Source organism: Dipodomys ordii, unplaced genomic scaffold, assembly GCF_000151885.1.
Source record: "Dipodomys ordii isolate 6190 unplaced genomic scaffold, Dord_2.0 Scaffold147, whole genome shotgun sequence".
Classification (NCBI taxonomy): Eukaryota; Metazoa; Chordata; class Mammalia; order Rodentia; family Heteromyidae; genus Dipodomys; species Dipodomys ordii.
Genome location: NW_012267363.1, coordinates 311,562 through 335,956, shown reverse-complemented (window position 1 = coordinate 335,956; position 24,395 = coordinate 311,562). Strand labels below are relative to the sequence as shown.

Here is a 24,395-nt window from a genome sequence, read left to right as displayed (position 1 = left end):
CCAAGGCTCATCAAAAAATGAGGGGCTGTGTAAAAGGAAGAACCTAGGGAAGTGCCAGACAGAAAGAGCAGGCCTGGCAAAACAGCCATCCGGCCAGGTGCACCCTGAGGTCCCCAACAGAGCAGCCATGGGCAGGGCAAGCCTCTGATTCTCTTCCCTTGCTCACTCTATTCCTCTTTTATGAGGAAAGCCTCCTTTCCTCCTCTTAAAATATCTGCCCAGATCTCCTCTATCCTTTCAGACCTATCTCCTCGGGGAAGCATTTTTATGGCAGCCTCCCACATACACTTAGCAAGTGTTCACTGAGTGTATAAATGCTGGGGAAATGTCTTCACCATCAGCATTCATGAATAACTTTGTGTGCTAGTTACTCTAACAGAAAGCTGGAGGGGAGGAGAGGGAGAAGAAAGCAACAAAAGTAGGTAGAAAGAAGCAAAACAGATGATTTTTAAAAATGAATGTAAAGTGGCCAAAGTAGGTCATAATCATGCTATACATGAATTTAAAGAAATACAACTAGATATTGACTAAAAGAAACAAAACACAATTATACAGAACAGCTGAAAGTAGAGGGGCAGAAAGAGGCATGGTTATGGTTTGTATATGAAATGTCCTTTGTAGGCTCATGGGTTGAAGACTAGTTCCCTCCACGGTGGCATGTTTTGGGAGAAGCTAGAAACTTTAGGAGGCAGGACTTAGCTGGAAGACACAGGTCAATGTAGGTATGTCTTGGAGCTATATCCTGCCCAGTCCATGATCCCTTCCTCCTTCTATTTTCTGTCTACCATGAGGTTAAGCAGCCTCTGCCACATGTTCCCACCACCATGATATTCTGCTCACCAAGATCCAGAAACACAGGAGCCAATGACTGTGGGCTGAAAGTATGAGCCAAAATTAAAGACTTCTTGCCTTTAGATTATTTATGCCAAGTATTTTGTCATGGCAATGACAATCCGAGGAACAGATGCTAGGCTCAAACTAACCAGAGCCATGTAATACTCATACTAGAAAGAATACTCAGGACATAATGATAATTTATAATGCCCAACAAAGCCTCAAAGTCAATGACAGGACAATAAGACAAGCTTCAAGGCTCTGTGAGGCTTGCTGAATTCTTTCCCTTGGATGGGGAGACAGCATGGCCAGTAATTATGGGAAGGAAGAGAAAGGGGCAACCCTGGGCCCCACATTTCGGCACTCCTGAAGAAACTCAGTTAGTGGAATTGGAAACTGCCTCCTTGGCCAGCTTGAAGCCCACTTCCCAGGAGAGTAATTTCTGCATAAGAATTTCCCATTAAGAAGGATATAAAATGTGAAAGCTCATTAATCATTAAAATCGTACCCATCAATTATCAAAAAAGAAACCCAACATGCCCACAACTACTTGGCCTTACTGCTAATCCCACAGGTCCAACTGCAAGGCAAATAAAATCTCTGGAATAAAACTTACAACAGTCTTCCAGTCTCCACCACACACCTGGCAACACCAATAGAACACTGATAGAAACATTGCTGCCTACAAGGTCCCTTTTCTGAGGTTTAGGACAGTCTATTCTGCTAGCAAATGTCTTCTCCACTTCATTTCTTCCTGACCTCTGACACCAGGCCCTTAGACAACCTCACGTTCTAATGACATCTGTTGGCTCTGCACTGCTTATGGGCCCAGCCCCAAGTCTGCTGGCTATAATCTATCTGACCATGGTTTCCCTAAACAGGGCTTGGCTCTGGTAGTTTGCTTTCTCTACAGGTCCCAAGCTTCTAATGGCTTGCTCTATGGGCCCTGTTCTTGGGTGGGTCACCTGACATTTCTGCTTATCCTTCACAGAGACTCCCAGGCTTCCCACCGCTAGGAAATCCCTCCCAAGGCTCAGCCTCCTTTTCTGACTGTCCACAGCACCTGGTGACCTCTCTACACACCTCCATGCTGACCCTTAATCATGGCTTCTTCCCCTTTTATTTATCAGATGAAATAATGTAGCTAAAAGACCCCTAAAGATGGTGAAGCTTTTTTTTAAAATTTTATTTTATTTGTGAACACACTGTACAGAGGAGTTACAATTACATGGGCAGGATAATGTGTACATTTCTTACCAAGCATTGCAGCCTCCTCCTTTGTTTACCCTTCACATCCCTTCCCAGCCTCCCCCCTCCCTCCAATCATGGTGAAGCTTTATACCAAGAGACAATATCCACTTTTTATACTCAAAACTCATACAACAAATAGAAATGCAGAAAAAGATGCATAATCAAAGATGTTTAAAACCCCTACTATAATTAAAAAAAACTGGGACAAAAATATCTAATAGCTACTCAGGAGGCTGAGATCTACAATTCAAAACCAGTTCTGGCTTTCCAACTAACCAGCAAAATGTCAGACTGGAGGTGTAGCTCAAGTGATAGAGGACCAGCCATGAGTAAAAAAGCCAAGTGAGAGCACAAGCCCTGAGTTCAAGCCCTGGTACTAGGAAACACACACACACACTCTCTCTCTCTGTCTCTCTCCCTCTCCCTCTCCCTCTGTCTCTTGTCTCTCTCTCTGTCTCTCTGTCTCTCTCCCTCTCACCTCTAAGGCAGTCACTGAACTTAGGCAACTGGGCTACTAATACAAGAGACTACAGCCAGCAAGCTTGCCCCTCCTGGTTTTGTTTTTCATTTCTCGCTACTCTTGTTCTCCCTGGGGACTGAGTTGTATCAGTGGTGACTCAGAAGTAAGAAGATGCTTAGAGACTGTTCCATTAGCTGCCCTCAACCTCAGTGGCCACTGCTTCCCTGCTTTTATCCATGCTTATCAGTGATGAGTGTGTGAAATGGTTATAGATCTGCACTCCTGTGGGCTACATGGATATTCTTAGCTTAAGCAACTCCAGAAAGATTATGAAAAATGGAAAAGTTGGACCACATAGAACACTACTGGCTGTCTTACTGCCTACGTGGAAGGTAATATTGGAGGGCTGGTCTTAGATGGGAAAATCAAGGGGACAAATTTTTCTGGCCAGCCAGTCCTATCTTCCTCATATATAATTAACGGTCCTCCCTCCCCCTCTTTCTTTCATTTTCTTTGTGGTACTGAGGTTTGACCTCTGGGTCTTAATCTTGCTAGGCAGGCCACTTGAGACATGCCTCCAGCCCAGGCTCTGCTTTTTTTTCCCCCTTCAGTTGTGGGGCTTAAACTCTGGGCCTGGGCACTGCCCTTAAACTCTTCAGCTTAAAGCCAGTGCTCTAACACTTGAGCCACAATGCCACTTCCAGTTTTCTGGTGGTTAATTGGAGATAAGAGTCTCATGGACTTTTCTGCTTGGGTTGGCTTTGAATTATGATCACCAGATCTCTTTCTGAGTACTATGATTACAGGCATGAGCTACCAGTGCCTGGCAGGGCTCTGCTTTTCTTTAAGACAACATCAAAAATAAAAATATTTGTTTATTAGAAAGTGTTATATCAGGGCTGGGAAGTTGACTCAGTGGTAGAGTGCTTACCTTGCATGCCTGAGGTCCTGGGTTCAATTCCTCAGCACCACATAAGCAAAAAGAAAAAAGCCGGAAGTGGCGCTGTAGCTCAAGTGGTAGAGGGCTAGCATTGAGCTGAAGAGCTGAGGGACAGCGCCCAGGCCCAGAGTTCAGGCTCCACGATCAGAACCCCCCCCCCAAAAAAAGAAAGTGTTATATCATAAGAGTCTCTGCAGTATTTCCTTTCTCCCTGCAACCTATGAAACTTAAATTTGGTATATATCATCTGCTCCATTACCATAATACACAAACAACTAGGTTTTCAGATAAACATACAATAAAACATACCTAATTATTATATATACCAAATAACTGTGTAACACAGACTACATCTTTCACTTATGAATACAGTTTCATTTCAGCCTATAGAAATCGATTTCACTTTTCTTTTCTTTTTTTTTTTTTTGGGTCCGGTTGTGGGGCCTGAACTCTGGGCCTGGGCACTGTCCCTCAGCTCTTCAGCTCAAGGCTAGCTACCACTTGAGCCACAGCGCCACTTCCAGCTTTTTTCTTTTTTCTTATGTGGTGCTGAGGAATCGAACCCAGGGCCTTGAGCATGCAAGGCAAGCGCTCTACCACTGAGCCACCTTCCCAGCCCTCGATTTCACTTTTCAAATGATGCTATGAGATTCTGTGGTACACATGTACCATCATTTCTCCATCTTTTCTTCTATAGTTGGAATTGAATCCTAACTAAAGGAATCTCACACTGATCTTAGGAACAGAAGAGTTTTGGAGATGATTTATTCCACAATATCATTTACTAATGCTGAAGGACAGCCTTCTAGCTGTGTAACAGGAATAACGAGCCAAATGCAAATCGAAGTCCCTCAACACTAGTGTGTGGCCTTGGGCGGGCCATTTGATTTGTGAAACAGATATCCTCAAATCTACATAATAGGATTTACAAGATGAATCATTGCAAGAAACACTTTAAATATGCCATACTTTGCCTGGCATGCAGTGACACTTCATAAATGTTAATGAACTTCCAGTGAGATTGAAGATTCAAGATGTGCAATCTTCTATCCATCCAGGTGCTCGTGGCTCACACTTACAATCCTAGCTACTCATGAGACTAAGATCTGAGGATTGAGGTTCAAAGCCAGCCTGCGCAGACAAGTGTGATAGACTCTGATCTCCAATTAGCCAGTAAAAAGGAAGGGAGATGTAGTTCAAGTGGCAGAGCCCCAGCTTTGAGCAAAAAAACTAAGGGAGAGCATGAGACCCTGAGTTTGAGACCCATTATGGGGGCTGGGAATGTGGCTTAGTGGTAGAGTGCTTGCCTAGTATGCATGAAGCCCAGAGTTTGAATCCTTAGTACCATATAAACAGAAAAAGTTAGAAGTGGCACTGTGGCTCAAGTGGCAGAGTACTAGCCTTGAGCAAAAAGAAGCTCAGGGACAGTGCCCAGGCCTGAGTTCAAGCCCCAGGACTGGCAAAAAAAAAAAAAAAAGACCCAGTATGGACATACATAATCCCCCACCCCACACACAAAGATGAACCGTCTTTTTTGTTGTTATTGGTGGGGGGGAGGCTTGAACTGTGGGCCTTGGTGCTGTCCCTCATCGCTTCAGTTCAAGGCTAGTACTCTACCAACTGAGCCATAGTGCCAGTTCTGGTTTTCTTGTGGTTTATTGGAGATAAGAGTCTCATGGACTTTCCTGCCCATACTGGCTTTGAACCGAGACCCTCAGATCTCAGCCTCCTGAGTAGCTAGGATTACAAGCATGAGCCACTGGCGCCTGGCTGAGCAGTCTTCCTTCCTTCCTTCCTTTCTTTTTCTTCCTTCCTTCCTTCCTTTCTTTTTTTCTTCTCTGAATGACCTTGCCTATGCTGAAATCTCTTTGCATTCTTCTAACTAGTAGTCCAAGTGTCAGACTGAAAGACTGGAACAGATTTTGCCAGAGGAGGAGGAAAAGAATCTTAAGGGCACAGGGGCAGAGTGATCAGTAATCCCTATGGATGTCTTTGGAGAACCTTCTGCACCCTCATCTGGCCCCTGTTTCCACAGCAAAAAAAGAGACTTGGCAGTAAACCAGTGGTGTGAAATGAGCTGGGACCCACAACTCCTTGGTAGAGTTAGTCTTGGTTATCCTTTGGGTAGTCATCTCTGGGTGGTTTCAACATCTGCTGCCATTTTGTGTGTACTGAAATACATACTGTTGTCAACACTAACACAAACTAACAATGGCAGCTATATTATTAGCTAGGTATTATGCATTATTTCTTAAATCCTCACAACTCTGTGAGCAGGATACCCTTGATAGAGAGGAAGAAACTAAGGATCAGTAGGTCAAGTAATTTTGCCCAAGACCACATTACAGGGAAGTGACAGGAGGAAGATTTGTACATGGGACTTTTATGTCAAAGCCATACTCTTAGCCCTGGCACTGAAGCTCCTTAACAATGATCTAAGCATTAATAATTGGGACCCAAATGCTGAAGCTGTCACAGGGCAAAGATCTGTTAGTGAAAATCCAGGGACTGACTCAGGACTAAGCATCTTAAATCAGGAAGCATGAATAACTGCTCATGTTCTAGAGAAAGGAGTAGAGAAAGGGATTGGAGGTGTGGCTCAGGTGGTAGAGCACCAGCCAATGAAATACCACATTAGTCCTAGTCTTGGACCAAAAAAGAAAAAAAAAAGAGTAGAAAGCAAAGTCTTTAATATGGACTTGTAGTGACACTGAGTTTCTTAGCCCATATCTGTAATTTCTTTGCACCCCAACTTCCTATTGAAACACAGCTTTTTTTGCACATCATTGCAATGTATTTCCAAATTACTTATGTTCCATTCTTTCTTTCCCTCTCTCCTTCCCTCAATCTCCTAGACAGACCCAAAGTGAGATTGATGTTCTATGTATATGCATATAAAATTTGTATATATAGGTAAACATACAAATGTAAATGTCCATGAATATGTACATCTTTTAGGTCTAGCTTCCATATGTGAATGAAAATATACCCCAGTTGGCTTTTTGAGCTTGACTTATCTTGCTCAGTATAACGTCCTCTAATTGCATCCATTTTCTTGCAAATGACATGATTTGATTTTTCTTAATCAAATTTGCTGCTCATTTTTATAAAGTCTGGCTCTGAGCTTTTGTAGTCTGTGTTATTGTTCTTTTGCAACAAAGCCTTGGGAATCAGCTGCCAGATCAGAACTTTGTCTCCAGGCCCTTGACACTGATCATTTGCTCAATTTCAAAGAACAGTGTTAGGATGACACTTTCTATTCAACTTTCTTTCAGTAGGAGAGCCAATGACAAACAGAAAGGATGCTGTAGGGAGCACCATTGATCAGATCAATATGGAATTGGAATGGAGGAATAAATAGAACTTTTCTTTTTTTTTTTGGTCCGGTCGTGGGGCCTGAACACTGGGCCTGGATGCTGTCCCTCAGCTCTTCAACTCAAGGCTAGTGCTCTACCACTTTGAGCCACAGCACCACTTCTGGTTTTTTTCTTTTTTGCTTATGTGATGCTGAGGAATCGAACCCAGGGCCTCATGCATGCAAGGCAAGCCCTCTACTACTGAGCCACATTCCCAGCCCAATAGAACGTTTTTGTGTGTGTGTGCCAATACTGAGGCTTGAACTCAAAAGCCTAGGCACTGTCCCTTAGCTTTTTTTGCTGGTTAATTGGAGATAAGAGGCTCATAGACTTTCTTGCCCAGGCTGATATGGAATTGAGATCTCAGATCTCAGCCTCCTGAAAAGTTAGGATTGCAGGCATGAGCCACTGAAAGTTAGGATTGCAGGCATGAGCCACTGAAGCCCAGCTCAGTTTTTTTTTTTCTTTGTTTTTGGCTAGTCCTAGAGCTTGGACTCCGGGCCTGGGCACTGTCCTTGAGCTTCTTTTGCTCAAGGCTAGCACTCTACCACTTGAGCCATAGTGCCACTTCTGGCTTTTTCTGTGTATGTGGTACTGAGTAATTGAACCCAGGGCTTCATGCATGCTAAGTAAGCACTCTACCATTAAGCCATATTCCCAGCCCGAGCAAAATCTTTTTAATGTATGCTATGAAAAAGAAATCCACAAGCTGTTAAAATCTGCAAGTAAGGGTACTTTTTGTTTTGTTTTTTGTTTTTGGTCGGTCATAGGGCTTGAACTCTGGGCCTGGGTTCTGTCCCTGAGCTCTTCAGCTCAAGGTGAGCGCTCTACTGCTTGAGCCACAGCGCCACTTCCTAAGTGTACTTTTTGTATAATTGGATATTCTCATGAAGTTGGACAGCAACGTATGTATACTATTCAACAATGACGTTTCCAAAGATTATAGAGCCACAAGCCACTTTCAACACTAGCCATGACAAACAACCAGTTTCTTTCTTTCTGTCCTTTTTAAATTTTTTTTTGGAAACAGGGTCTCACTGTATAGTCCAGGCTGGCCCTGAACTCACAATCCTCTAGCATTAGCCATCTGTGTACTGGGATTATAAGCATGTGCCACACCACATGGCTACAATCAACTTGTTTGATAAGTGAAAATGTACTTACTTCTTGGGGGTAGGAATGTAACTCAGTGGTAGTGCACTTCCCTAGCATGTGCAAGGCCCTGGGTTCCAACACAAGAAATGAAAATCAAACAATAAAAGCTTTATAGGTCATCATTATAAGCAACATTCTAGCTACATAAAACAATTGTCTTTATTAATCTTTTGGACTGATTCTGAGCTAGAAGCAGTCCCAAGCCACAGTTAATCCTGTTGAAAGTAGACCCAATGCCTGACTGTATTAATAGAGTGTGAGTTGGGCACTAATGGCTCATATTTGCAATCCTAGCTACTCAGGAGGCTGAGATCTGAAGATCACAGTTTGAAGCCAGTCTGGTCAGGAAAGTCTGTGAAATTCTTATTTTCAATTAACCATCAAAAAAGCCAAGTGGAGATGTGGCTCAAGTGGTAGAGCACTAGCCTTGAACACAAATGCTTAGGGATAGCACCCAGGACTTGAGTTCAAGCCCCAGGACCAGCACATACACGAAAGAGAGAGAAAGAAAGAGACAGAGAGAAAGGGAGGGAGGGAGGAAGGGAGAGAAGGAGGGAAAGAGGGAGAGGAAAGGAGAGAGGGAGAGAGGGAAAAAGGGTGAGAGAGAAAGAGAGAGAGAATATAAAAGACAAACTCAGCTTGCTATAAAGGAGGAGAATTCAAGTTCATTGTAGTCACTGGTGACCAGTTCTGAAATTGAGGAACTAGTTTGAGGAACTTCAGAATAAACAAGAAGCCCAAATAGCTTTGCTTTCCACAGAAGACTTCCAATGCCTGGGGGTGGGGGGTGGTGGTGGTGGTGGTGGAGGGGGTGGGAAATGGCAGAAAGCACATGGCCTATTCTGCTCTTAAGACAGTAAAAACTGACCATGGCCTAGTTTCAGACATTGCTCTACCTATACTTAGACCAACTAGCTAGAATGACCAGCTTGAGTAATGAGCAGCAAGAGTACATGTGATACGTTCACTTACTATAAGGGGTCCTTTCTCTCCAAAAAGGGAGGAAAAGGGTTTGGGATACAAGATCTTAAGGGAAATGTTCTCAGAAGATCTCATACTGATTCTCTGGTAAAGGGCAGAAAACTGGGCAACAGCCTATGGCTTTCCCATGTCTCTCACTCAGATCAGGAGGATCTCACAGAAGAGTTTGCACTTTTACTCAATGACAAATGTTTATCCAGTAGCTACCATGTTCCAGGAGCTAGGCTGGCCAGTGGGAATAGGTTAAAGACTGAGATAGGTAAGGGAGCTTTCCCTGAAAGGTCTTCTTGGAATCCTGACCCTGGCTGTCAAGAAATCATGGGCTTTTTGGGCGCTGGTGGGGCTCATACTTACAATCCTCAGTTGGAAGCCAACCCAGGCAGCAAAGTCAGAGACACTCCATGTCCAATTGACCAACAAAAGGCTAGACTGGAGGCCTGGCTCAAGTGGTAGAGTGTTGGCCATGAGCAAGTAAGCTGAATGAGAGCATGAGGCCCTGAGTTCAAGCACTGGCATACACAGAAAAGGAAGTCAGGGATCAGACTTTGTACCTTCTAACTACAAGTCAGACTGAGAGGCTCAGAGCATAGGATTTGCCAGTCCTCTGTTCCAGCCTGTCCCTAATAGCTGGCCATTTACTCTCTGCTTCTGCCTTGAACTATGTTTGAACACATCCCCACCAGCAATGATTTTACTTATTTATTTATTTAGCTATTTCTTTTCAGGGCCTTGTATTTTCTAGGCAGGCACTCTACTACCTGAGCCACACTTGCTGCTCTAGCACCATCACTTTTGAACACATACTGCTTTCTCCTGAAGTGCTAAAGTTTCCAGATTGTTATCAAGCTCCTGTTCTAAGCTGACAAGTAGAATAGGCCCAGGGATGAGAGAAATGCTGGGGTGCTCCCATTCAGATACCCACAGAGGCTGGAAAGGGGGCTCTTCCTGCCAAGGAGCTCTGTGCCTAGCGGTTACCAGTGGTCAGTCTGGGGAAAGGGTATCCAAGGGGATCTGTATGGTGTCTCCTTCCGTGTTCATCTTCCCCCACAGTGAGCTCCTTGAAGGAATCATATGACAAGTTACTGGGTTTTACAGGTGCCTCTTGACTCATGATGGTTTTATGTTCCAAGAATCTAATCATAAGTGAAAATGTTATAAACCAATACCTCTAACCTATCAAATGTCAAAGCTTAACCACACAGCACATGTTAGAGGGACAATTAAGTCCCCTGTGATGCTGGGCTGACTGGGGCCATGGCTCACTGTTTCTGCCCAGAGTTCCCAGAGAGTTTTGAATCATTACTGCTAACCTAGGAAAAGATTCAATTCAAAATTCTTCCTAATGGGCTGTGAGTGTGGTAGAGTGCTTGTCTAGCATGCATGAAGCCCTGGGTTCAATTCCTCAGTACCACATAAACAGAAAATGCTGGAAGTGGTGCTACAGCTCAAGTGGTAAAGTTCTAGCCTGGAGCAAAAAAGCTCAGGGACAGTGCCCAGGCCTTGAGTTCAAGCCCCAGGACTGGCAAAAAAAATTTCTCCCTAATGCCTGTCACTTCCACATCATCATTACTTCAAAAAACTCTAAGTCGAACCACCATCAGTGGAGGATATCTGTGTCTTGTAGTACCTACTTGAGCTTGGCTGAATTGTTTATCCTTAGCAAGTATTCTCAGGATTAAAGAATAACTGATAATAGTCCTGAGAAACAAATGAGAGTCACAGGCAGAAAGCCCACTAGGCTGAGTGGGATGTACAGGGCCTCATCTGGCATACTCAAGAGATGGAACAAGATCCCTGAAGAAAGAGGTTACATCATGGTGGCTGTACTCCAGGAAGACAGTGTCCTACAAGATGTCCTATAAGCCCCCTAATTGGCCCATTTCCCAAATGCTGACCTGGAAACCCATTTATCTCTAACTGTGTGAGAATATGAACCCCTACCTGTTCTCAGGTATATATGGGTGCTATGTGGGAGGTGGTTGGTACATTGGTACATGGTTTCTGTCTTTTACATTAATTTCTGTAGAGCTATTCCTCCCTCTCAAAGCACTGTGATTTACTAGTTGAGCCTGCTAGCCAGGCTTGTCCAACTAACTCTCCTGGGGCAAAGGACTACAGATGTGACTTTTTTTTTCTCATAGGACTTGAACTTGGAGTCTGGGTGCTCTCCCTGAGCTCTTTTGCTCAAGGCAAGTGCTCTACCACTGTGAGCCACAGTGCCACTTATGGTTTTCTGGTGGTTAACTGGAGATAAGAGTATCATGAGCTGCCAGAGCTGGCTTTGAACTTCAATCTTCAGATCTCAGCCTCCTGAGTAGCTAGGATTACAGGTGTGAGCCACCAGCACCCGGCTTGCAGATGTGATCTTAGTCGGCAATTGCACCATCATTTGAGGCTGGCAAAGCCCTCCCTGCTTCCTCTTAAGCCTGCCAGCTATCCCTAAGTATCCACAGAACACTAATTATCATCTAGTAAAAACAAAGGTGAATGTTGGCAGGAGTGTGGTAGATCTCAACTACTATAACAGGGGCCACCATCCAGATATGACATTACATTTGGCCTCAAGAGTTTCTCGCTGACAGGAGCCAGACATATCCAGCTGGGATGATACCTGACTACTTAGGCTCCTCTGGGTACCTGCAACCTATGAGCAACCTGCCAGTTCTTCAGAGAAGAAAGACGCAAAAGAGCTTCTTGGTGCCTGGTTTGAAACCTCAATCAATTGCCCACTCTGAGTGAGACACTGGGGACCTAGGGAAGTGCCCTGAAATAAAAGCAACCTTTGAGACTTCTGGCTAACCCTGCCCAGAATCATATAGTCTTATCAACCTTGGCCTCTTTTTGATCACATGACCTTCATGGTACAAGAAAGCGTCAAATAAACAGCTTTCTGTTTACTTTTTCTTAGACGCAGAGCTGCAGCTGCTCGGGTTCCACCCTTCCCAGGCCTGGCGGAACTTGCAGGAAGGTTCTGGGTGATGGAGTCAGCATGGGGGAATAAGGGCAGGAACTGGAGTAGTTCCTTTATCCAGTGGTGGAAGGGCACAGAGCAAAGAGCCTGGCTTTTAGCCATTAACTAGTGCCTTTAGGCAACTTGCTCATCTTTCTTGGACCACCAGTCTATCTTCTGCAAAATAGAGGTTAAAAATTCTTTCTTGTCAGTGTAGTTAAAGCCAAAGATTATTTAGCTATGCCAGCCTGAAGTTTGCTGAAAGTTGACTGATAGTTACCCCAGACTGTTGGGATGTGGGTACTGGAGCTGGGGAAAACTTGGGAATACAAGTTCTTTTTCTGTAGCTTTATAAAGTCAAGCTCATTTTATGGATGATCTTAATCTTGAATGCGCTTATAGACAGATCTGACCATCAGTGGTCAAGTTCAATACCAACTGCATATTCCAAAAACATCAGTATGAGCCAGGTGTCAGTTACTTATACCTATAATACCTACACAGGAAGCTGGAATCCAAGGGTCATGGTTCAAAGTCAACCTAGGCAGAAAAGTCCAAGAGACTCTTAACCAGCAAAAAAAAAAAAAAAGCCAGAAGTGGAGATGTTAGCTCAAGTGGTGGAGTGCCAGCCTTGAATGAAAAAGCTAAAGGATAATGCCCAGGCCCTGAGCTTAAGTCCCCGTATTGGCAAACACATACAAAAAGAACACAGTGTAAACAAAAGTGTACCTGATGGTAGTTTTAGTGGGAGAGGGTCAGCCACCAGAAACTGGGCGGCAAAGATGGGTCAGGCTCCCTCAAGCTACTTCCAAATCCAAACCCTGGCCTTGGAAATGTAGACAACTGATGGCGAGGTGGGCCTGGAGTTCCATAAACTTTCTGAAATCCAGGGTGAAATTGATCCTTTCCAGTCACTGGAGCTCTTGCAAGCTCCCAACTCAAGGGGGTAGAGGGGTAAAAAAAGGGTTCCCCAAAAGATCTTTCATATCAAAGTATAGTTTGTATTTTTCTCTTCTCTGCCAAGGGATTTCCCAGCTCCCTGGGGCCAAAGCTCCCCTCCTGTAGCTTCGCTGACTGTCATTGGACATGGGCCATTTTCCACTCTCAAGGTGGCTGGACTCAGGAGTGCAGTGACACTGCTGACTAGGGCTCAGTGCCCTGTCCACATGATCCAGCCCCAGCAACCTCCAATTCTTTCTCTGCCTGCAAGCCATTGGGCTGGAATGAGGGTGCTCTTGGGCAAAAGGGTGTTCAATCAGGCCTGCTCAGAACTTCCTGTGCAACTGTGTGTGTGGGGGGGGGTGCAGGGGGTGGAGAGGATCAATCTGTCAGCTACATCCCTGCTTGGGTGACTCACCTTCCAGAGAAAGTGCCCTGCTCACCTAAGCAAAGCTGCTTGGAAAATGACTAAGACACTTATCAAATGCAGGCTGTGGGGCCAGCCAGAGGCTGAGCAGGGTCCATGCTTTCTGCTCTCACCTTAGCCTGAAGGCGAGTGCTCCTGCCACCTGCTTTCATTTTCATCTGAACCCAGCTCCACATGAGGCTCCACATCCGGTGATCTACTTTTTCTAAACACTAGCTTCACTTTAGAAATGACTCTTCAGCCATCAAGACAGCTTCCCCAAGAGAAAACAAAATGTTATTTAAAGGGAACAGCAACCTGATTGGGAGCCTTGAGTTTTGTTTTATATATGGGAAGAAAAAAAAAGGAATTTAAAATCTAACATGAATTTTTAGTTTTTGTTTTACTCTCTTGTCTCTTGTAGATTCAGAGCACTCAGATCTAGATGTAAAGAAAAGCAGACAAGAAATTATTTTCAAAGGGGAAAAGTGGGGTAAGGTGGGGTACTATGTGCTGGTGGGAACTGTACCCCAGAACACTCAACACGGCCTTCTGACATTGGCTCCTGCCTCCCAAAGAACAAGCCTTATTGATTCACATTCTACAGTATTCTCCTTTTCCTCAACCCCAGAATTAGTGTTGGGACCTATTTAACTATACACAGGATACTAGGGAGTGCCTGGGAGACCCAGGGATTCCCCCTCTTTAGGACTGCCAACTTTCACCAGGAAGATTCTAGGTCTTTTCTTTTTTTTTGGGGGGGGGGTCCGGTTGTGGGGCCTGAACTCTACGCCTGGGCGCTGTCCCTCAGCTCTTCAGCTCAAGGCTAGTGCTCTACCACTTGAGCCACAGCGCCACTTCCGGCTTTTTCTTTTTGCTTATATGGTGCTGAGGAATGGAACCCAGGGCCTCAGGCTTGCAAGGCAAGAGCTTTACCACTGAGCCACCTTCCCAGCCCCTAGTAAATCTGTTTAGTTTTTTTATTTTGGGCCTGGTCGTGGGCCTGAACTCTGAGCCTGGGCGCTGCCCCTCAGCTCTTCAGCTCAAGGTTAACGCTCTACCACTTGAGCCACAGCACCACTTCCGGCTTTTTTTTTGCTTATGGGTGCTGAGGAATCGAACCCAGGGCCTCAAGCATGCAAAGCAAGAGCTTTACCACTGAGCCACCTTCCCAGCCCTCTAGGTCTTTTCTAGGACAAGGTGAGGGTAGAATTTAATGTTAAGCTGGGAGGATGTGACAGCTAAAAACTCCAGGCTAAGGAGGTCCTACTGAGAAAATGACTCCATCTTGTCAGGTAATCTGACTCTTCTTGACATCATCTTATAGAGAACAGGTCTGTAGTAATCGACCATTGCTACTACAACAACTATTATTATCATCAACAACAACAATAAAACAACAACAGTGATACCACCATGCTCAGTACCGGACATGCAGTCTTTCATTTGCTTCTACTCAAAGTAGCTCCATGAAGGACTTCAGGCCCTATTTATACATGAGGCAGCCCAGGCTTAGGGAAGTAAAGTGATTTTCCTGGTCTTTTAAGCACACAGCCTAAATAACCACTAAATCACTACATAGAACATGGAGATATTGCAGATAGACTCTATTCTTCTGGACAGATTACTTGACTTCTCTGCTTTAGTTTCTACATCTGGAAAATGGGCAGATGCAGACTTATCCCAATGATAAGCTATTCATCTTTTAGGCTTTTATTAATAGCCAGGATCAATTCAGAGTAACTTGATTGCTGATAACAACTGATAATCCATTATCACAGTAAGTAGACAAAGCTGCTTCTCTGGCTTAATTAGGCTCAAAATGGACATAATTTGGGGAAAAACCAAAACTAAAAAAACAAGCCCTTATAGTTTCTTGAACAAGTTAGTTGAAAATGTAGTCAAGTTTTGAGATTGCGGGTATGACGACGATTTCCTAAGGGATCTTGTCTACTTCTTATCAGAATTCACTTTTCTGTACCTTGTCCCTGCCTTCTTCATATAAGTACCGTAAGGAAATACAAAGCTTGGCTAACAAGTTATTCCTGATGCACATAATCAAAGGGATTTATATCAGGCAGTGAAAGGATTGAAGTATATATAAAAAAAGGACAGAGACACCTTAAACTAGAATAAAAAAAAAACCACATAGGACAGAGAAAACTTACTTTTTCTAAACTGTCACTCAGATGAGCCCCGAACTAGGTCCTGGTACCCCACTGTGCTGCTCAGAGCAGCTAAGATGCTTTCCTCTATGATTTGCCCTCTATCTGGCCTTCCCTTTCTACTCTACTGCTATCAGTGTTCTGTCAGCATCTACCAGGTAAATGCAGAGCCTTTACACTTGAAATGTTCACCTTCAAGATGTTAAGCCCTGCTCCTTTCCCCTACTCAAGATCTTAGTGTGAAGAACCCAGGGGTCTGACTTATACTTAGAGCTCCTCAAATCCATTCCCCAAACTGTCCCATTCACCACTCATTTAACCAGGTACCATCAAAAATGCTCAGAGTATTCAGATGCTGCTTCCAGTTTAACTGAAATACTAAAATGGGGCAAACAGGAAGCATCAGACACAACTGCGGTAGTGACTTATTAATCACGAAAGCAGAATTTTAGTTGCATTTTAACCTTTTGCCAGGAAAAAAAAAACACACAACAATGTTGAGATGAAGAAAGCCATTGGTAGAAGTATCCTGCCTGACTCTAACTTTTTATTTAGAACTGAATTTGGTGCTAAGATTTCGGCTTTTTCTCCCACAAAGGCCATCTGTCAACCCAACCAGGATGAATTTGTCAGCTCTTCCCAGGGCAGGCCTGTTAGGAAAGTCCATGTGCTGTCCACAGAGACAGGAAAATAATAGGAAACTAAAAGTGACTTCACAGGCTAAAGTGACACAACATTCCTAAGAGAGGGCAAAGCAAACAACCATTGAGGAAGCATGACCTCTTTCATACCTCTATAGGTCTCTCAACAGATCCTCGCTGAAATGAACTCTTATCACTCACCCAAAAACTCATAAGAGTTGCCTAGAGTTGGACAATCAATCAGGGTGAGTCCTCTTCTCAGCAATAAATGATACACAAACACTCTAAGCAAATCACAAAGGAGTCAGTGTTCATCAGGAGAACCAAAATGAGGAACCAAACCTCCATCTGCTGAGGCAAAATAACCCAACCAGACGTCTTTGTTTAATAGATGAAGGCTCCTTTGGCAGGATCTCTGTCTGTGGTGCCGCTCCCACAAACTTTACCAGACACCAGAGGCAGAAAACCCCCTTCAGAACTGCTCAGAATAATCAGAAAACAATCAGAAGATGACCTAAAGCTTGGCAGTCTATTGCTGATTTCATCAACTGTGAATACATATTTCTAGGTATATATACCTGGGTAACATTTCTAAAATTAAAGCCAGATGCTTAACTTTTATTTTGAGATCTTCTCAGAAGTTCATTGTACTCTTCCATATAAGTCAGGATGTCTTAGAGGTGTTTGAAAAAACTCTAAAGTCTGGCATGGCTCCAAAGGAACTGACTTTGACATCACTTTTAAAACATCAAGAGAAAATGTAAACACATCCTAAGCAAGACAAGCAGTTTGTAAATGTCCTCTGACATTAAGGGCATAAATATCACACTGAACATTTCTCTCTCCTTTCTACATTGGGATTCTAGTACATCATCCTAATTCAGGGGACTAAGGAACCCACCAGTCCTAGCTATAAGGCATCAGGCAATATACAAGCTCCTACACACACCTGTCTCAGGTGAGGGGTGAGGTCCCTAAAACTGAACAATACTGTCTATTGCACCACACAGAGGGAGAGGAGATCATGGGTATGAAAATACTAAATTAAAAAAACTATCATTAATGTCAAGATACTATCTTCCTCTAATCTTTCAGAAAGACCATGTTTCTACTCAGGGTTTTCAACGTTTTTTTCCCCAGTATAAACTTCAGCCTGCTAAAGTTCACTGAACATGATTCTACTCCTATTTAATTTCATTCACTTTTCGAGTTCTTTTTTGTCACTGGTATTCATCACTTCAAGTTAACAAACATAATTTTGTCATTGACAAAACCTTTTCTCCATTCATCCTCTGCTCTCCACAGGCATTCAAGCTCCATCCAGTCCATTAGGGTTGAGAGCAACACTTTAGCCACAAGTTGGAAGGAAAGACTTTTTTTCTGAAGTTACCGAATTCGTTACCGAGTCTCATTGTTATGAGACTCATGGACAGGTGGGACTCTCTTACACTATCTAGTGCCTGGTGGCTGCAAGCTGCCAGGACCACAGTGGGTTTCCAAGACGGGAATATGACATCGAAAAGGAGAGCTGAAATCTCAAAGAGGGAAGCACATAGAAAAATCTGCACAGAATGGTTGGGGCCAGAAGGAAGGATGCTACGGGTGGCCGATACTACCTCTTTGGGACAGACTGCTCCTCCCAGCCGAGGAGTGTAAGCCTTTAGTCTCTTCTCGGGGAACACTGGAGGGTCCCACAGACAGGCAGGTGGGAGCGAGCACTTCTGTGGCTGGGGGCGGGGGAAGGCACCCGGGGCTCGGACCGGAGGGACGCCAGACTGGCAGCGGAGCGCAGTGGCTCGGGTGCTGGGGAAGGGGAAGCAGCGGGTCCTGCCGCGCGCTCGGAGCGAGAGTGCGGCCTGTGAGGGCGCGCGGCCTGGAGACTCGGCGCAAGCACGGCGTGCGACCCTGGCGCTGGCAGCGAGGGTGCGAGGGACCGACCGGCCCCGGCTGGCGATGAGGGCCAGCCGCTAACCAGTCCAATCGCAGACGCCGGGGCTCCGATCCCTACCATTCCCGCGCGACGGGCAGGCCGCAGCCCGGCCCGGGGCTGAGAAACTACCCATCCCCGCCGCTCCCTCAGCGCCCCACCTCAGATCCCGGGGTCCTGCCCAGTCACCTACCGGCCGAGCGCCGATCTCCCCAAGCTAGAGACAGCGGCGTGTTGCTGGCCAGCTAACTCCCGCCGCTGGCCACCGACCGCCGAGCTCCCGGCCCACGGTCGCCCCGCCCAGCCCCGCCCCTCCCCGAAGCCCCGCCCTCGTCACCGCCTTCACTGCCGCCCCCGGGGCCACTCTTCTCCTCGCGGCTTGAGACTTGGCTTGGATTCCCGCCTCCTTTCTTTGGCCCCACCGCGACCCTTGGTCCCACCCATACTTGCAAACCAGCCAATGAAGAGGTTCATCTCTGCCTGCCCGTCATCCCTTTTTCTAGCAACGATTGGCTAGCGAGACCTAACTTCCAGAAATGGGTATTATTTCCGACCAAAGTTTATAGAGCTTTCTGGGCGGACGGGTGGGCAGAAGGCGGGGACCGTCGGGGTGTTGGTTGAGTTACACATGCGCGCTGGACTTCTGGCACTACTTACGGGTTGCATTCTTCTTGAGGTTACGGGAAGGAAGGGCGACTAGGGCGCATGCGTGGGCACTCCCAGCTCAGACTTCGGTTACCTTAGAGACTGTCAAGGCGCTATCCACCCCCCACCCCCCGGGGTCGCTGTTAGGGCGTGGCTGCTGAGGCCGCCGAAGAGGAGCAGGAAGTGCCCTGGAGTTTTAGAGTTCTAGAGGATGAGTGAGAAAAATTTGGGTAGCCAAGGGCCCAGCCGGAACAGGTCAAGTGTGTTGAAATTCAGGTGATTTTGAAGACCTTGACAGCTAGCTTAACGTGCTGATGGGGTTGCCAGGCACTGGAAAAGTAGCATGGTCCTGCGCTGGGCCAAATATCTTCTTTTTGGTCCCATCAGTGAATGGATGACCTAAGGTTTGACTAGAGACCTAGGTATGTCAACAGTGCTGCTTTCTGGGTCGGGACAGGAGGGAGGAAAAAGTAGGAAGGTACAGATTTCCCCCTCCCCCAGCTTTTGCTAATACATTTTCTAGTTTCCACAATGAACTTGTGTTGTGTGTGTGTGAGAGTGTGTGTGTGAGTGTGTGTGTGAGTGAGTGAGTGTGTGTGCAAGCGTGCGCATGTGCACACTGGAGCTTGGGCTTGAACTCAGCCTCACGCTTTCACATGCTTCTTCCCCCCCCCCCCCTTAAGACTTGTGCTCTACCACTTGTGCCATAGTTCTACTTCTGGCTTTTTACTGGTTAGTTGGAGATGAGTCTCATAGAGTTTTCTGCCCCAATAGGCTTCAAACCCGGATCCTCAGATCTCAGCCTCTTGAATAGTTTGGATTATGAGCTTGAGCCACCAGCACCTGGCTCAGACTTATTTTAACTTTGCAAGATGTGGTCCTACCCAACCAAATCCATGGGGAGACTACTGCAGATATGGAGACTAGGTGTGGAGTGGGGGGAGAAAGGGGAGAGCAAGGCTGGCTTGACAAGTAAAGAGTTTTCTATCTCTAAGGCTGGGCCACTGTTCTAGACCACTTTGTAGACATTCCTAGGTAGTTCATAGCCTCTTTCTGGAGATCTGTACCCAACCAACATCTGTTGTTGGGGACTACTGTTAAACCATTTATTTAAGTACTAGATGAAAACCTACAACTTGCAAGCCTCACCCACTCCCCCAGGCCAGAAGTATGCTTTATTGGTCTGACCAAATGGTTCTTTGCATTTGAACTGAGCCTGAAATTCCTAATAATTCCTATCCCTTGTGGCCCTACTCCCAACCACATCACCCTGAAGCATTTCTGGTTGTGTTAGTCTGAGAGCTGTTTTTTTTGGTCAATCTTGGGTCCTGAACTCTGAGTCTGTCCATGAGTTCTTCAGCCCAAGGCTAGCGTTTTACACTTAAGCCACAGTGCCACTTCCAGTTTTCTGGTACTTATTTGGAGATAAGAGTCTCATGGACTTTCCTGCCTGGGCTGGCTTTGAACCTTGATCCTCAGCTCTCAGCTGAGTAGCTAGGATTACAAGTGTGAGCCACTAGCGCCCAGCAGAGCCTATGCTTTGCAGTCTAATCATCTCTGAGGCACTTCCTAGCTTTGCCAGTGGCTGGCTCAGAGATGCTAGGCAAGAAAAGAGCTGGACTAGAAGCCCCTAATATTCCTTATACCCCCAGGATTTTGCATTTCAGTGACTCAGGAAGATGAGCAGTTGAACCAGATGTTTAGGCATCTAGGTGCCTGTCTTTTCCCTCTCTCCACCTTTTTGCCTCTGGGCATACCACTTCTCAGGAAAGACATAGGCACAGGGCCAGATTCTGTGCAGGCTCCCTCGCTCTCACCTTTGCTGTCTCCCTATTTTACTCTTTCTTTTTTAGGGTATTCAGGCCCAAGTGCTTTATCCAGCTTTCCTTCACATTTCTCTGGTCCTGGCTTTGCTGCAGTCTCTCCTTACCTATAAGAAGTGATCTGTCTTGGGTGCTGGTGGCTCATGCCTGTAACCCTAGTGACTCAGGAGGCTGAGATCTGAGAATCCTGTTTCAATGCCAGCCTGGGCAAGAAAAAGTCCATGAGACTCTTATCTCCAATTAGTCACCAGAAAACTGGATGTGGAATTGTGTCTCAAAGTGGTAGAGCACTAGCGTTGAGTGAAAAAACTCAAGGACAGTGTCCAGTCCCTGAGTTCAAGCCCCACAAACTGACCCCCCCAAAAAAAATGCCTTGAGTGCTGGTGTCTCTCACCTGCAATCCTAGCTAATCAGAAGGCTGAGATCTGAGGCTTGAGGTCTGAAGCTAGCCCAAGCAGACAAATCTGTGAGACTCTCTCTTATCTACAGTTGACCACAATTAGCCACAAATGGAGCTCAAGTGGTAGAGTGCCAGCTTTGAGGGGGGGGAAAAAGCCAAATGAGAGTATTGTGAAGCCCTGAGTTCAAGCCCCAGTACTGGCACACACACCAAAAAAGTAATCTGTCTTTAGACCTGTGCTTTAATATTAATGTGTGTTAGTGAGAGAAAGTGAATTCTGTAGACCAAAGCTCTAATGAAGAAATTTCAGTTCAAGTTGCAGGGGAAGAACAAACCACTATATATACTAGTAAGAAAGTTATTTGAGACTAGTCAACTTTTCCATTTCAGCTATTTTTCTCAGGTGCTCTGCTGTGTTTGAGGTGAGATGAGCAATAATACAACAGCCCCAGTGAACACTGGGGTATCTGAATCCTGGATTGCTTATATACCCCCCGGAATAAGAGCTTTAGGACAAAATTACTTCCTCCCAGACTAAATCATGCTAGCCTGGGAAGGCTGCTAGCCCTGAGTCACTGGTGCAGCCTCGGCTCTGCTTTAAATAAAAGAATTGACATTTACAGGGTGACTCACACCTGGAGCAGAGAGCTAGATTCTCAGTACTCAGAGAGTTTCACATCCCATCTATTTCAAGTCTGGAAATACTGGGTGAGACTGCACCAAAGAAAAGCAGCTTCTGGTTTTTGAGAACTTAAGAATGTAAGCCAGCTACTTTCAAAGTGCTTTGTGTGCTTAATTTCACAGGGCATTTGCTCAACCCGGCAGTATTGACATTTGGGGTTGGACAATTGGTTGTCACAGGTGCACAGAAACTGTTTTTGTTTCAAGGGCTACTGACTTACTACTTGGGCCCACCGATGAACTTAAAGCAGAAAAAAACTAGGCATCCCTGCCTTCCTTTTGTATCTATATCCTTTGACTTGAGCCTTTCTCTCCTGCAGTCAGTTGGTAACCATCTTGAAATCCAGGGAGGACAGGACTTAATGGGGGGCCTCAATGTCTCAAAGGCTCCACCTGACCAATCCTGAGACACCCCTCGCTCTCTGAAGGCAATTCTGATCACCTGAACACTTGGACATGCTTGTGACTGGGACTACATACCTTTTGTCCCCTGCCCCAAATTCTTTGTGTGTACCCTGAAGATGGGCTAAAGTTCTGTCTTCCTGCAGCTATGAGGGAACCGACCTCTGCATTGTATGTTTAAGAGAACATTTATTCATTCCACTAGATTACAGTAGCACTCCTCCGCTCACCCTAGGTGACAACAAAAATGTCTCTAGTCATTGCCAAGTGTCCCCAGGAAGCAAGTGTCTCAGTTGAGAACTATTGCAGTTTTACTCTGTAGAGTAGGCAGTATTATTTCCAGTTCATAGATGGGCAAACCAGGCTTGGATAGAAGTAACTTTCCCAATGTCATTTTGCAATAACAGAAGATCCAGGACTCAACCAAGATCTGATTCCAGACACCCTGTGCTCTTGCATGCAAGGCTTCTCACAGTGAGTATGGACTTTACTGAGCCAATTAACAATCCTTTCTGTAGAAGACTGAAGAATGAGTAAGGTTGTTGCATAAGTAAGAGAATGTTGTTCTTAGATTATTTTTCCTTTACTGTTGGCCTTAGACGAAAGACATCACTCCTGGATTTTAATCAGCATAACTTACAGTGTCTAGCCAGGTCCAATGAGAAAGTGGTTGGTGAATCATTGGAATGTCTATGTATCTCCAGCCCCAAATTCCTGTGGGATCCTGATTTACAATTGAGAGAACTCTCACTTGAGGCTGAAATGACAATGACTAGAAGTGAGGAAGAAACAGTTTTACTTTTTCTACCAGGAGCCTACCCAAGGCGCTCTCTAGCCATGGTACCATTGCTGGTTCCCGATCTGCACCTGTCCTGTTATTTCAGTCTAGACATGGAGAGACAACAGGTGAATGGATGGAGAAAGTGATGTGATGGAGCTGTCTCTCATTCTCATATTGGTAGCTAAAATTGGGTTTAGTGAGAGTATTTACACCAGGAAAATGGGCATATAGTAGAAATCAGGGCTACTTACTGCATAAGCTGATTTTCAATGTTAACCAGCTTGCTGGTTCTGGCTTCTGCCTATTGCCAATCTTACCCCACATAGGGAGATAGAAAGGGTGCAATGAACCAGAGCCAATGGGAGAGAAGACGAGCCATTGCAAGGCAAGTTGGGGGAGAAGAGATATCAGTCTTGGCAGAGAGTGGAGCTCCACTCTCTGGGTAGAGGTTTTTGTGGAGCACTGATGAGCAAAAGATGATCTTTACCATACCTTCCTTGTCCCTTTCTCCCTCAACTTTGGATTTTGTTTAAGGAGTCCTGTTTTGGCTCAAATTCTTACTTCCTGGTGGGTTTTTCTCCTCCTAATTCACCTCCCTATCTCTAAGTCTCCTTGTTATACCATCCTTAGCCCTCCTGGTGGGTTTCATCCTCCTAAGAGACCATTTAGGTCATGTTACTCCCCTCCCAATGTGCAAGCCTCTCTTTCCCTCCTACATATCCTCCCTATTCCTTTGCCCTTTTTTTTCAACCTGCAAATGTGATCAGGTTCCCAGTCTACAAACAGCAAGCTAATCAAGCCATCAGCTAACTCACCCACTCACTTTTCCCTGACTTGGCTTTTCCTCACACTGTTTGCAGATGTCTGCTGCACTTCTGCTTGAGTGTGCCCCTTTGCAACCTGTTCTGTCCACACTCCTTCTCTCCATGGTCACCCACTCACTATCTTCCTGTAGATGCTCCCATCTCAGTTCCTATCTGCAGCTGACCATAGTGTGATGTACTGAGAGCCATGTCAGCCTCCTGGGAGGGACTATAGAGGCTCCAGACCAGTCCCTCACTCAAGAGGTTTCTAGTCTAGTGTGTGTGTGGGGGGGTGTGGTGTGGCAGACTTTGAACAAATCATTGCAGATGGAGACATCGTGAGGTCATCCTATGGGAGGAAGGGTATGCCACGAGGGAATAGATGTACTGTATTGGGCAGGATCCAGCCAGGGAAACAGAACCCACTCTGCTTTTTTTTTTTTTTTTTTTTTTAAACAGCATTTAATCAGGGAATAGGCTACACAGGAAACAGAACAGGGGAAAGACATGAAGTGACCAGGAGACCACTACTGCCCCCTGGTGGGAGGGACTGGGCAGGGTTGAGAGTCAGGGTCACTCAGGAGAAACTGGAACCACAGCACACACACCCACTCCACAGTTCCCACTGAACAAAAGACCGCCTTTTAGTTGCCTGTGGCAGCCTTTCATTGGAGCCTGTTGGAGTCAGTCATTTGCAGTGAAATGCAGAGCAGAGAAGGTGAGGGCTACAGAGCCCAATGCCAGTATAGGTGTGGGGTGGGAGAAGTAAAGGGGGACTAATTTAATGGTGGGGGCTCAGTGAGGGTGTCCTGGAAGACCTAAGTAGTGCCCTTAAAAAAAAGGGAAATTAAAGAG

At 45.5% G+C, this 24,395-nt stretch overlaps 1 protein-coding gene across 2 annotated transcripts in view; it reads right to left on the bottom strand.

Moving 5' to 3' along the window:
- Map3k14 (mitogen-activated protein kinase kinase kinase 14) overlaps window positions 1–18,283 on the bottom strand; it is a 54,941-nt gene extending 36,658 nt beyond the window's left edge. For both annotated transcript variants that reach the window (XM_013032053.1, XM_013032055.1), the window contains exon 1: window positions 18,199–18,283. The gene's annotated coding sequence lies outside the window, so the exon portion shown is untranslated. The remainder of the gene's footprint in view (window positions 1–18,198) is intronic.
- Between the last annotated feature and the right edge of the window lie 6,112 nt (window positions 18,284–24,395).